Genomic DNA, 14560 nt, shown 5'->3' on the forward strand with positions numbered 1-14560 from the left:
CCAACACAGAGAAAAAGCCAATTGTTGCATTCACTTGCTTAATGACAATGTCATGTCATACTACAGAGCAGTGTTAAAGATAAAAACAGATAACCTTACACCAGTTTTTAGTTCTGAAAAAGTTGAGACCCAATGCGCCAAAAGCAGGTTGGACAACAGAGCCAGATTTCCCATATTTTTATGGAAAGGGGCTCTCCTTCTAAATAATAACCACCTTCCATTTCATCCTCTCTTCCAGCAAGCCAAAGATGTCAATTTGAATAGTGAGTACAGTATGAAATTGTTGTTTCTGGCAAACAAGGTACATTTCATAACTTTTTGGTGAACATACTAGAAAAATTATTGGTGTTTCTGGTAAATTATGCATATTATACAACCCTTTTTATTATGAAAAGGTTAGTTAAAGAGTGCTTTAGGAGGTTCAGAACACATTATGGGTATTTCCATTATTTCTTATGGAAAAAAACAACTGAGTTACAATCAACTTGCATTACAACCGGCCCTCGAGAATGGACTGAGTTCATAAGTCAAGGGTCCATGGTATCTTTTACATTTCAGTATCTCTACTAGGCACTGGTAGTGTAATGGTGAAGAAACAGAGAAATTTTGTCTATACCCTCACAGAGCTAACAGATGAGCTAGAAGGATGGACAGGGAATGAATCATCTTAAGGGCAAGGAGAGCTACAAAATGAGGATGAAGTATATTCTGAAAGTGGTAGTGGACTCCCTAGTGCTCTGATCATTTCTCTCCAGCATTTAACAGGAAAGCCAAAAGCTTTGTCCTGCAACCACCTATGACAGACAATCCTTGGTGAGATCACTGCTCTATGATCGGGTGGGATATGGAAGGTCCTTGCAAGATGGGGTGGAATATGGTAGGTACTTGCAAGCTATTTGTCTTGAGTAATCAGTCCTCAACCAATGCCAAATGAGAGCTAAGTACCCAGCCTTTCACCTTCTGGGTGGAACAAGCCTGAGATTTTTCTTTGCTTTCTCCAGAGTTCCCCAAAAAATCAAATCTGTCACCCACTCTCCTAGCAACATTTTCATTAACACATCTTGAAATAGTTTTCCTTCTTCTCCCTCATTTCCCAATTTTCTTATCGGAGCTTTCTAAGATTACTTTCCAAGTAAACTACTTACATTCAAACTACAACCTCAAGACATATATCTGGGAGAACCCAGTAGGTGACTGAAGCAAGTAACAGGGAGACTTGACCCAGACCTAGGAGACTTGACCCAGATTGGATCCTGAATGCCTTATCTGCCATGTCATGAATTTTTTTTTTTTTTTTTTTTTTTTTTTTTTTTTTTTTTTTTTTTTTTTTTTTTTTTTTTTTTTTTTTTTTTTTTTTTTGGTACTGGGATCAAACTCAGGACCTTGCATTTGTGAGGCAGGCATGATGCAACTGAACTAAATCCCCAGCCTCACAAATTTTTTATTATGGCTCTATTGGAAGCCATGTGAGGCCTTAAACAAGGGAGTCTGTGGTAGAATGTGGAAAAAGACTGAATTCAGGAAAAGTAGGTGGGAAGCTATTTCTTCAGTCAAGAGAAGACTAGGAACTGCACTAGGGAAAAGGAATAAAGATAGAGCCTACCATATAATGCCTAACTCATAGTAGCTGTTCAACAAAGATTTCAGATAAAAATTAATGAATGGATTCAATCTACAAAATCTCTGGGTAGACTGACAAAAACTGAAGATTGCTGAGATCTAAAGGTGAGGCTAAAGTAACTCCCAGTCTTAAATAACTAAGGGGATACAAGTGCCAATTACTAAGTAGGGAACACAACCTTTAGGAGGAGGAACAAATTGGAGGAGTTGGACATAATGAGTTTGGCCGTCAATGCCTGTGAGCTGTCTAAGTGATGCTGAGTATGCAAGTCTGGAGCTGTGTTGAAGCTATATATTTGGTTCTCATCAGATATAGATGCTGAGTGCAACAGGCACTCGCTAGCCACATGGAAATTTTACCCTGAAGAGATCCATTTTCTCCTACTCTCTGGCAGTCTCATACAGTATTTTAGAAGGGGTACAAGAAAGATCTAACATTTACTGAAAAATTACTATATTCCAGGAATTGTACCAGGCATTTATTTAGTCTTTGGCTCTGAGAGGTATGCAATACAATCTTCATTTTATAAATGAGGAAATGGAGGTGCAGAAAGGCAAAGTCACTTGTCCATAGCTACATAACTTGGAATTAGTCTCAGAAGAACCCACATTGACTAGAAATTTCATGTTCTAAAAGAAAATGAGCGTAAACCAGGTGTAGTTCTGTAAGCTATATCTCTCAGCATCAGATTCTACAATGGCAGTTCCCAAAGTTAGGTGCATTCAATAGAAGAAAGATGATCTTGTTTTAGTGTCCAAAGACTACTGTCTCTATATGTAATAACCTGTCTACTGCTCATGGCTTCACAGCTTTCTCTCCAAGTGGTCCCCCTGTTGGTGATCCTGTGGTACATAACCCTAGCTGAAGTCTCGATTTTTCTCTCTAGATTTGCCTTTTTTTTTTTGGTACTAGGGATTGAACTCGGGACCTTATGCTTGTACGAAAGGTAGGTAGCAGAACCACTGAGCTAAATCCCCAGGCCTAGATTTGCTTTTTCTGGACAATACATTTAAATAGAATAATATAACATGGCCTTTTGGCAGTGGTTTCCTTAGCTAGTGTGCTTTGTAAAAGGTAAACTAAGTACCCCAAACCACATGCAGGGAAAAATTCACATCCTCATTATTCCTCTTATTAAAAATGCAGTGTTGGGCTGGGGATTTAGCTCAGCGGTTCGGTGGCCTGCCTTGCAAGTGCAAGGACCTGAGTTCAATCCCCAGTACCAAAAAAAAAAAAAAAAAAAAAAAAAAAAAAAATGCAGTGTACTATGCTAGCTTTGCTATACTCGTGGGTATTACTCACAATGGACTTTTACATTTCCTCCTACATACAAATCCAGTTCTTAAAAGCTGGAAATTAGCATTCTTACTGCCTCAACCTCCAGAAGTGAGACAGTATTCCCTATGTTCTCGTTCTTTCAGTATGTTTACTGATCATAGTTTCATAGACTACTTCCCAGTGTGGGGGTGGGCACCTCACCTGAGTCAAAGAAGCCTTCAGAGATTATGCAAACTGACAATTTGAGCCAGAGAGATGAGGTCACTCTTTCTGCCAGCAACTTGTGTCTTGCAAAGGGCAGAGCCTGGGACATGTTCCTTGGACCAGAAACAAGTTCCAAGTGAGAGGTCCTTAGGCAAAAGAAAGGTTGGAAACGTGGTCAGTGGAGTTCATCTGGAACATGGTACTGGCACTTCCCACCCTCCTCCACACCAGCCAGAGTAAATGTCTGTCAATCATAACAGAGCCTCTCATCCTCAGCATGGCTCAAACCAATGCGACCTGTTTCTGCTTGCTTCTGTATCTGTCTCAGTCTTCTCCCTTCTCTGGGACCCTATTATCTAACCAGAGTAAATTTCTTTAGCTCCATTAGAAACTCATCATTTTCATTTTTACTTCTAGGCCTTTATATGTGCTATGCATTCTGTCCCAGACCCTCCCACCCAATACCCACTAAATCCTTTTTGTCATTAAGTCTCAAATTAGACCTCACTTCTTCTAGGAATTGTTCTCAGGCTCTCGAGACTGGGTTAGGTTTTCCATGGCACCCTGCTTCTCTGCCCCCACTCCTGAGGGTTCTCTAACTGAAATTCCTATTAATTTGGTGGCTGTTCTTTCTCCCTAAACCAACAGCTCTTTCAGGCAGGCATAGAATCTGTCCAACAACTGGCCTCCTAAGATACACTAAGGTAGAACTGCTCAGTCAGGTTGCTCCCAAACTCCTCATCCATACACACTAAAGATAATACATTTTTATTTGTTTTTTGGTACCAGGGATCGAACTTAGGACCTTGCGCTTGTGAGGCAGGCAGTGGAACCACTGAGCTAAATCCCCAGCCTGATAATACATTTTTAGTGTTGTGCTGAATCACTACATTTTAGAGCAATTTTATGCAGTAACAGATTACTAATAAACTAACAAAACCAAGTGGTTTAAAATTACAACCACTTCATTATATCTCTTGCTTTTTATGGCATAAACTGAGCTCGATTCAGCAATACTTAGCTGAAGATGAGGTGCTAGTGTGGATCCAGTGGACTTCACTCACATGTCTGGCATTTTATGGACTAGAAGGTAAGCTAGCTGGAAAGGTTGACCACAATGCCGAGTTGGTGTCTCCAGCATGACTGTCCCATAGTAGGTAGACTTTTTACAAGGCAACTCAATTCTTCCATAGCAAGTATTACAAAAGATCCAAGAAGAATCTGCATGATTTTTTAATGACTTGGCCTCACACGTAATATATACTCATTTCCACCATACTGTATTGGTTGAAGCAGTCAAGAGACCACTTAGTTTCAAGGACAGAGAATAATGACTCCGTATCTTAACAGAAAGGATGTGATACAATTTGAAGTTACTTTTAAAAATTAACTTTACTGAGGCATGATTTACATGCAACAAAGAGTAACCATTTTGAATACATATTTCAATGAGTTTTAACAAACGCATGCACCTTATAACCACCCTACAATCAAAATATAGAGTATTACTTTTATTCTAAAACATTCTCCCTTGCCCCCTTGCAGTCGACCTCCACATCCCCTAATAACAGGAAAGCTTTTCTAGAATTTCTTGATACTTTTCTACACTTGGCTTCTTCACTTAGCTAAATTCTTTTGAGACTCATCTGTGTTACTGCACATATCAAGTTTATTCCTTTCTTAGTGATAGTCTACTTGTGTAGTTATTCTACTTTTTGTATATGTAGTTGCCTATTGATAGATATATGGTTTTGAGATTTAGATTACTAAGAATAATGGTGTTATGAATATTCATTTTCATTTCTCCTGCACAGATAACTAGGAGTGAGGTTGCCAGGCCATGAAGTATATGTTTATGAGACTACCAAATTGTTTCCCAAGATGGCTGTACCATTTTATTTTTCCACCAGCAATATTCAAATGTTCCTTACTCTATATCCTTATCTACATGATACTGTCAGCCTCCTGAAATTGAGCCATTCCAGGGAGTGTGTTGTGGTATTTTGTTGTGGGTTTAATTTGCATTTCTCTGATGACTAAATGGTGTTGAACATCTTTTCATGGCTAATTGGCCATGAATGTATCTTCTTTTGTGGGGTGTCTGCTCAGATCTTTTGATATTTGTAATTAGTTGTTTTGTTTTCTTATTACTGAGTTTTAAGAGCTGTTTATAAATTCTAGGTAACAGTCTTCTGTTACAGGATTGAAAATATTTTCTTCCAGATCATGGCTTTCCTTTTCATATTCTTTGTTGTTGTTTTGGTTTTTTGGGACAGGGTTTTGCTGTATAGTTTATGTTCTTAAACTCACTATGTAGCTCAGGCTGGCCTCAAACTGGTAGTGATCTTCCTGCCTCAACCTCCAAGTGCTGGTATCATGCCTTTCATATCCTTAAAATTAAAGAGAAGTTTTCAGTAGGAATAAAGCCTGATTTTTTAAAATCATCTTTGCCAACTCATAGTCACTACGATTTTCTTCTATTTTACTCTAGAAGTTTTATGGTTTTAACTTTTTATGTTCAGGTCTGATTCTTTTTTCTTTGGTATTGGGGATTGAACTTGGGTCCTTGTGCTTGCATGGCAGGTGGCAGAACCACTTAACTAAATCCCCAGCCCTGATTCATTTTGAGTTAATTTTTTGTATGCTTTTTAAATTTAGAGTCAAGTTTCATATTTTTCCCAAATAGAAATTAACTGGGAAGAGTACCATTTGCGGAAAAGATTTTTCTTTCCTTAACTTGGCACTTTGAGCCAACTGACCATATGAGTGTATTTCTGGATTTTTTTTAGCATGTTCTAGGACTCTATATGTTTATCCTTTTGGGGACATATTATTTATTTTTTGGTATCAGGGATGGAACTCTGGACTACACGCTGGCAAGGCAGGCAGCAGAACCACTGAGCTAAATCTCCAGCCCTGGGGATATATTTTAAAACTACTCTAAGCATGCAACAGTTCATTACTGTTGCACGCTGTCCTGGCATCAGGCTACCCCCTCAGGCACACTTCACATCACTGTGTCCAGGTTCCCGAGGTGCGGCTCTGTCTCCAGTTCCCTTCCTGGGCTCCTCTTACCTCACAGAAAACACAGAGATGATAAAAGAATCCTAAAAATCACTTTCATAGAGGAGGTGAGGGAGAAAAGACAGATGTGATCCTCCCCACTCTTCCCCCAGAGTTCTGGTCATTCAAGTTAAATTTCGATAGAAGAGATGAAGACCAGAAGTAGATTGAAAGGGTAGGCTCAGGGTTAAGCAGGAAAACTGCAACCCTTCCATATAAAGTGGGAAACTATCCCATTTTACAGTATTGCAACACGGCCCTGTACTTTAGGTCTGAACATTATCCTTCTGAGTTTCTCACCCTATCTTCCTAAAGATAGCATAAACTAACTTTTTTCTTCTCAGGAGAATATTCATTTTGCTCTAAGACTTTTTTAGGCAAAGTACTAATTTGTTTCAAAATTTTCAGGAACAAAGTTTTGGGAATAGAAGTTGCAGCAGGGTTTTTCTATTTCTCAAGAGTAAATTTATTATCAGTAAAATGTTGAGTATACTACAAGGTTGAACCAAAACTGTAATCTCTACTTCAGACATCCGGAAATTAGTATGCTATTTAACATTAATATGTGGTTGATTGCTTTACAGCTTGTTTGCAGAATTAGTAATCTTTAATGAAAACAGACGAAAATAATGCAAAACCAAGTGTATTTATGGTTTTTAAAACATCATATTGTCGAGAAAGACTCCTGTAATTTTTTAAAAAGTGTAATGTTACCAGATTTGTGTGTGTGGTTTTGCCAAAAACAGCGTTACTTGGCTTTTTCTACTATAGATACTTTCCTATTTTTGGGCACCTTCAACACAGCAGACTAACAGAAAATTAAGGTCAAATAAGGAAACTCGGCAAATGGTTTCTATCTGGCTTCACTGTCTGACCACCAACTGGCAAACAACATCAGAAAAATTGAGCAGGAAATAAATGATAGGGTAAAAGTACATATTTGATCATGGGCCCAGGCTCTTGTAAAAGAAGCAGGCCTAAGATTTATAGGAAATGATGTGGGAATGAATTCAAAGTGCTGAGAAATCACAAACTATTTTTCCACTTAACAACAAAAATCCCTCCACGATTTAAATGGTAGTAGCTCTTTTTGTCCTGTATTTGCACTTTAGGAAGTTTGCTCTGTAATTCGACCTATTTTTTTTTATTGTAGGGAAGACCAAGCAACTTTTATCGATGTGCAGATCACAGCAAATCACTTAGTAAGTGCGTAACCCTGATAGAGCAAAGGGAGGTTTAAACGAGGTGAAATACAAAGTATTGCAAACTGGTTAATTTTAAACGACTTTTTAGTGACAACAAAAACTTCCTTAAGCAAAAGCGAATTATTTTTGTTGACTCCTTCCGTTGCCTCTCTTTAAGGTTTTAATGTGCTATTAATATGACACAGAATCGACCCCCCAAAAAATATTTTAAAAAATACAAATTCAAAAATGCCAAACAAATAGGAAGAAAGAGGCCAGGAATGGAGGCTGTCTCCCCGGGACCAGCCGGTGAGCACTCGGGGAGGTGAGAAACCTCTGCAGACGAGAACGCCAAGCACAGGGGAATGAAAAGCCATAGGTGTGGGGTTTTTGTTTTTTTCTCCCTCGAATGTGAAGGGATCTGCAAAAAGTTAAAGGAAGGCAGAAACTGGACCTTTACTGCTTTTCCTGAAGTTTAGGAGGAGCCAAGTAGCCCGGGAAGGAGCGCGGGCAGAGCCGAGGGCTCCGCGAGCCAAGCGCCAGCGGTAAGCACGGAGCCCCGGGTCCGCCGTTCCGCCCCGACCAGGCCGGAGCGAGTCGGGAGAAGCACACCTCCGCGGGCACCGGGCACAGCGCATGGAGGCTGCGGCCCCACGCCACGACGAGGCCACAGAAAACACGGACGCGAGGGTGACCGCGCGGGGAGAGAACACAGCTCGTCCCGCGGCTCCACACACCTACCTCTTCCGCGTTTGTCACCGCGGTGGGCGGAGCGCGAGTGCGGAAAACGCCGCATAGAGCGCTGGGAGGAAGCGCGGAACAGGCCTCGGCCCGGACTGTTCTCCGAGTGGCCGCCAGGGGGCGCACCGGCCGCGCTGGCGGCTGAGCCGCGAGGAGGAGGGCGGAGGGCTGAGAGCGGGTGAGGTAGGGCTCGGAAAGCGCGAGCTGCCCGCCTACCGTCCTGCATCGCACCTGCGCGTCGTTGGAGAGATGTCAGGAGGCTGGCCGTGTGCGGCACCTGACTCCTTCCGGTCTGACCTTGCAGGCTTCTGGCGCCTCTCCTCCCCACCCACCCCGTGCCCTGGACTTGCCCCCCGTGTCTCCCCCAGGGCGCGAAGTTCCTGAGCGGCCGGGAGCGAAGGGGGTTCGCATACGGCCACCCCTCTTCACCCGGGAGGCAGGAAAGCAAGCCTTTTTTGAGCGGACCACAACACTAATTTACCTCTTTCTGTCTTGCAGAACCTCCGGGCTGCGTCGCTTTTTTGCCCTCCTAGGTCTGCTGCAGTGGGGCAGGATCAAAGTGTAAAGGTTTGTGACCTTCAGGATGCCCTCACACTGTCCCTACCTCAGTGGCTGCTCAGCCCGGTAATACAGTAGCCCCTTATCTGGGAAGTGCGGTTTCAGTTACCTGACGTCAACTGCTAGTGTGAAAATAGGAAATGCAGAATTCTAGAAATTTGTGAGTTTGAATAACATTTATTACAGTATAGTTATAATTGTTCTGTTTAGTTGTGGAGCCTAATTTATGCTATACTTTATTATAGATGTGTGTACAGGGGAAAAAAACATAATCATATTTATTCCAGTATACAGGGTATGGCACCATCGCCAGGCTCAGGCATCTATCTCCTGGTGTCTTCACATGCACCCTCACGCCTAAGGAGGGACTGCCCTGATGCCTTCTACTGTTCAGGGCTTCATCACTTGACAGTTTTCCCAAAGCATTGGAGCCTCATTAACAGCCTTGACAGGAAATGGGGAAGATGGAGACCGGATGAAACAGGGTCAGAGAGTTTTTAGACTTGGTACTCGGGTCCTTGCGCTTGCAAGGCAGGCCACCGTACCGCTGAGCTAAATCCCCGACAGTTTTTAGACTTTTATAGTACCTTCTTCCCTCACTCCCCTCCTTACCCCCAAATTCTGTTAGGCAGAGAGAGTTGAAGAAACGGTGTAGATGGGAAAAGACACCCCAGCAAAGCCAAAGAAGAGAGGCTTGTTACAGGAAGATTTATTTCTGTGAAGGCAGAGAGGAAAATAATAAGGCCTTACGCTTACCAGTGTTTGTGATCATTGCTCCTGGATTCCTTGCAGGCTCCTCCAAGACCTGACTCCAGTGGACCCTCTATATATTCACTACTGCTCTTGAAGGTAGAGAGAAGCCTTTTGTTCTCCACTGACAGCATGTGCGTTGTTACCTACACAATGTTTTTTTTTTTTTTGGTTTTCTTTTTTGATATTTCTAAGGTTGAAGGACAGAAGGAACTGAAAAAATGTAGTTCGGATTACTAGAGAAATTAGTATAATAAACTGAATATTAAACTATTGGTTATTAGCAATTCTGGATCAAAGACAGACCAATTTTAAAGCTAAGAATCCAGTATGATTTGGGAACTACAGTTAAAAATGGGCCAGTGACTAAACAATTTTCATTAGTAAAGAAAATAAAGGCTAATGTAATTTTGATCATCATTCCAAGTGAAAGTTGAAAATATCATTCATCTAGATATTTTGAATACCTAGATTGGAATATATGATTTTAAAATTATTTCTCCAAACTTAGAGACTATTTGGGGCTATATACACATAATCTACATAAAATGAAGGTTGAAATATTTTTTTAAAAACTGACCTTTTGGCAATATTGTAATTTCTGTTTAAATGATTGTTTTTTAAATGTACTGGACAACATTCCTAACTGTATTAAAAAATATGTTCTGATGAGCCAAATTAAACTTTTTTCCTTATAAGTTAAAAAAAGTTTCTGGCATCAGTGAAAACTGTGGTCTAAAAGTAATTTTAGTTTCTAAATTTAGGGTCTGCTTAATATTACTGGCAAATAGGGATATCAGTAAAGAAAGTAAACATACAATACTTGTAAATCAATTGCTCAAATCAAGTATTCATCAATCACCTGGTTTGTGTCCATAGGAGCTGCTGCATTTTGTACCAACATGTATTTTTGAGTTCCCAAAGATAAGGGAACTGAAGTAGTTAATTGTTGCTCAGCACTAAATTAATTATTTTATTAAATCTGAATGCCAGAAATGTTTTTCATATGGGTGCATTGCCTTACAATTAACACTATAATGAGTTCTGCAGCTTTTAAATTACAATGCTTTTTAACAAGACTCTTAGAAATGCTGCTATTGCTACTTATTTTTTTAATTCATTAAGTTTATTGGTACATTTTAGTTATACAATATGATGACATTCATAATTGGGAATTTGTACCTTTACATGATATCTTGGTTATTTTTTCCCATTCTCCTCCCCTTCCTTCAACCCCTCCACCTCTCCCTATTTACAAAGACTGTTACAGTTTTTTCCTTTTCTCATATTTATCCCTTTCTCTTTTTTCCTTTCCCCTGACCCTATTTCCCCTTCCCCTTTGGACCTTTTCTTCCTATTTCACATTATCTGTTATACATTTTGATCCTCATTTACACATTCAGCTTCTCACACCAGATAAACTATTCGGTATTTACATGTGTGGTTCTATTTATTTCACTTGAGTATGGCCTCAATGTGCATCCATTTAGCTCTAAGTGTCTCTAGCTTCTCATTCTTTATGGCTGAGTAATACTCCATTTATAAGAAAAAAACCCTACACCTTCTGTATCCAGTTATTAGTTGATGGGCAATTGGGCTGTTTCCAAGTTTTAGCTATTACAAACTGTGCCTCTATAAACCACAAGAACTTCATAAACACATGGAAATTGAATGTCACACTCCTGAACAACCAATGGGTCACAGAGGAAATTAAAGAAGAAATTAGACAGTTTCTACAATTAAATGACAATGCCAGTATAGCATATCAGAATTTAGGGGACACAATGAAAGCAGTCAGACAGGGGAAATCCATAGCAGTGAATACTCATATTAGGAAAACAGAGCAAACTGAAATAAATAACCTATTGCTGAACCTCAAAATCTTAATTCTAGTTTCTTTCTGTTTATTTACCACTCCGAGTTCTCCCTCTTTTTCTGGATTTTAGCCTGAAAGCTTTTCATTCATTTCTTAATTCTTTGATACAAAGGAAGCAAATAGGAGAGCCATAGATATATGCAAAGAGTATTTGTGGGCAGCACTTTCAGGAGAACTTCATATTCCTTTATGTGGCATTAACCCATGTCACAACATAAGTTGATACCCGAGAATGACAGATTCCCATTCTTCACTGATCACTTGAACACTTAAGATATGGCTGTGGTCACATTAGGTGGAAGATAAAGAGGAGAATATCACTGGGAATATTTTTTCCTAACTAATCTGGAAATACTACAATCTTTCATAAAGAAATGTAGTGACTTTATTTGAAGAAAATATAAAGACGTGTTTCTGGTACTAGAAAGCCTAGTAATTATGGCTTTCTCATTGAGCAAATATCCACAAAAAATAGCAACTAATAAAAATAATGCATTGCTTATATAAGCATAAATGTTGTCCTTCTAGTTGTCTTAAAATGCTTATTTTCAAATTTCTAGGTACATTATTTTTCAAACTACATAAACAGTAAGAATCCCTTAAGCATTTGCTTTTTTTCTCCTAGGATATTATTTAAAGTTTTTAGGAGTACTGGTTTTATGAACTTCCTCAGGTGTTTTTGTCATGAAGGTATCTCATTTCCCCATCAATTCTGAAAGATAATTTTGCAGGGTGCATCAATCTAGGTTTCTTTTAGGGCTTGAAATACTCCACTTCAGGCTCTTCCTGACTTGAGGTTTTGTTTTGAGGAAACTATCGTGATTCTGATGGACTTCACTTGGCATGTGGCTTGTTTCTTTTCCCTAACTGCTTGTAGTGTTTTGTTCTTCTGTTGGGTTTCTGGAATCTTGACTACTATATACCTATGTGTAGTTTCTTTTTTTTTTTTTTTTTTTTTTTTTTTTTTTTTTTTTTTTTTTTTTTTTAACCATGGCTAGTTGAAGTCCTATATGCCTCACTTATCTATATGTCAAATTCTTTTCCCCTGCTTGGGAAGTTTTCTGCCATTACTTCTACAAACAGATTTTTTTTCAATGTCATTTGCATTATCTCCTGTTTCTTCATTGACTCTGATGAGTCTTATGTTATTCTTTGCATCATCTAGGAGCTGCTGGATTGATTTCTCGTGGTCCCTTGCTATTTTTAAGAAATGTTTTATTTTCCCGGTCACTAATCACAATCCTGTCTTCTATATCTGATATTCTATCCTCACATTGGTCCATTCTACTGCATAAACTTGCAATGGAACTTCAATTTAATCTTCTGGAAATCTGTTTGCATCTGTTATATGGATTCCATTTGTTTCCTATGCGGGATTCCATCATGTTCCTGGCATCTCTATTTTTTTTAAATCTGCATCTGCTCTAGAGTTATTAAACATGTCTTTCTCTATGGATACAATTTCCATTGTCATCTGAGAAATTATTTCTGATTTCATTTTTTCCAGATCATCTTTCACTGCTAGTTCAGGGAGTCCAGGCAGTTGAGTATCAGATTGTTCATTCTTGTTGACCCTTGGGGTTGCCTTTTGTGATCTTGAAGTCTGGTTTTGATTCTTGTTTAGGTGTCCTTTCATTTCAACCAGTGCAGTCCACTGTGCTTTTCTTGAGGTGACTCTGCTCTCCCAGTGGACTTAAATTCTCAACAAGCCTCAGAGGCCTTCTCTCTGTTGCTCACCACTGTGTCAATTCCTGGATTCAGAATGATGGCCTTCTGGATCCCCACACTGGGCTGTTGTCCAGGCAGGCCTCTGGCTGGGGCCTACAGGCCTGCACAGCTGTTGCCTGGGAGGGCTATTGCTACTATTATTATTATCTGACTTACATAGATTTATAGCCAGTTAATGGCTGAGCCAGGACTAGACTTTAAGACTCCCAATATCCATAGAGAGAGCTTTATCTATATCATACTCTCATCACATTATGGAATTTTACTAAAAATTTTGTCATTATAAAATACTATTAAGTAAATAATTTTAATTTGCAATTATATAAAACATCAGTCACAAAACATCACGATCCATTTTATGTCCAGAAAGGTGTTGGAAAGAACTGTTATCTTGCTCAGCCTCTACACAATTAAGGGAGGCATTAGGAGGCTTCTGGATATTCATGACACACAAAGCTAAGAAAAGCATCCTTAGGAGGTTTGTAGATGTTGAAGCAGGGCCCTGGGACTCTACAGGAAGGAATGTAAACTCTTTATGCATGGGTAATTTTGCAGAGTCAAAGCATTATGGAAAAACTGCATTGGAAGATGACAGTGTATGTCCATTTTTACTAAACAGATTTCTTACTTTTCACTGAAAAGCATTTGGGGAATATTTTTTGAAAACAATTTCTCAAAGAAAATTATTGTGGAGTAGACTGTGGAAAAGTTAAGTTTCTCACAATTTTTATTACAGTTTTGCAGCAGAATGCTTTTTCCTTCCTTTCCATTTGAATAAGGCTACTGCTGCTGCTTTGAGGTAAGTAGTTCAGGGCCAGGTAAGGGATTGTGTACAAAAAGGGCACTAACTAGATATTTGCAGTTACTGACAAATAGATTAGAGATGCATTTGTCGGGGAATTGTTCTAAGTGTAACCTTTCTGGAAGATAATATTTACTTTGTGAATATTTTTCTAAGATTCTCACCCTTTATTGAGAAACCCTCTGGGTGGCCAGGAAATGGCCACCATTAACACTGTAAACATGTAAACATTTACAATGTTTATGGCAGTCCCATTTGTTTGAAGGACATTATCAAATGCAAAAGTACATTCTGAGGTAGTCATTAGCTTATTGCAATGCAATGGGTTAAACAGGCAATCTAACTGACTTACTCATTTTCTAGAAATTGTATCAAACAATAAATCTTAATATAGTTTTATGCACAAATCATTTGTGCTATAATGGAGCCACATTGTCACTCATATTTTATTAAAATTCTTTGCCATGAACTGCAGTTAGGTAACTATACATTAGAGAATTAAAAACATGAAAGCCAGCTAACCAAGGTAATTGAGCAAGATGAGCTCATTTTTCCTGCAGTGCCAGATGGGTCCACAGGTGGGGACCTTGACACTTGATCTCTTCCATATGACTCAGGAAGAAAGACATTAGTGTTGACATTTAACTTTTAAATAAAATATTTTGCAGTAAAATCATAATTATATAGTAAGACATGTTTTTAAATAAAACATTGGCCAGTATGCTATCATTTTGTGCAATAGCCAAGATAAAAAT

At 39.2% G+C, this 14560-nt stretch overlaps 2 protein-coding genes across 8 annotated transcripts in view; one reads left to right on the forward strand and one right to left on the reverse strand.

The window, feature by feature from the left end:
- Sytl2 (synaptotagmin like 2) overlaps positions 1-8133 on the reverse strand; it is a 132937-nt gene extending 124804 nt beyond the window's left edge. Inside the window, exons 1-2 of one of the 2 annotated variants that reach the window (XM_019208885.2) lie at positions 8092-8129; positions 3101-3249 (exon numbers count right to left, since the gene is read on the reverse strand). The gene's annotated coding sequence lies outside the window, so the exon portion shown is untranslated. Of the gene's footprint in view, positions 1-3100; positions 3250-8091 lie in introns of both variants that reach the window. The other variant, XM_019208887.2, reaches the window with a different exon arrangement.
- Positions 8134-8283: 150 nt separating this feature from the next.
- Ccdc83 (coiled-coil domain containing 83) overlaps positions 8284-14560 on the forward strand; it is a 45634-nt gene continuing 39357 nt past the window's right edge. For 4 of the 6 annotated variants that reach the window (XM_033764262.1, XM_033764264.1, XM_033764260.1 and 1 more), the window contains exons 1-3: positions 8284-8658; positions 9442-9498; positions 13740-13802. The gene's annotated coding sequence lies outside the window, so the exon portion shown is untranslated. Of the gene's footprint in view, positions 8659-9441; positions 9534-13739; positions 13803-14560 lie in introns of all 6 variants that reach the window. The other 2 variants (XM_033764261.1, XM_033764265.1) reach the window with 2 other exon arrangements.

Source organism: Fukomys damarensis, unplaced genomic scaffold, assembly GCF_012274545.1.
Source record: "Fukomys damarensis isolate Sample0158 unplaced genomic scaffold, DMR_v1.0_HiC HiC_scaffold_16, whole genome shotgun sequence".
In the NCBI taxonomy this organism is placed as follows: domain Eukaryota; kingdom Metazoa; phylum Chordata; class Mammalia; order Rodentia; family Bathyergidae; genus Fukomys; species Fukomys damarensis.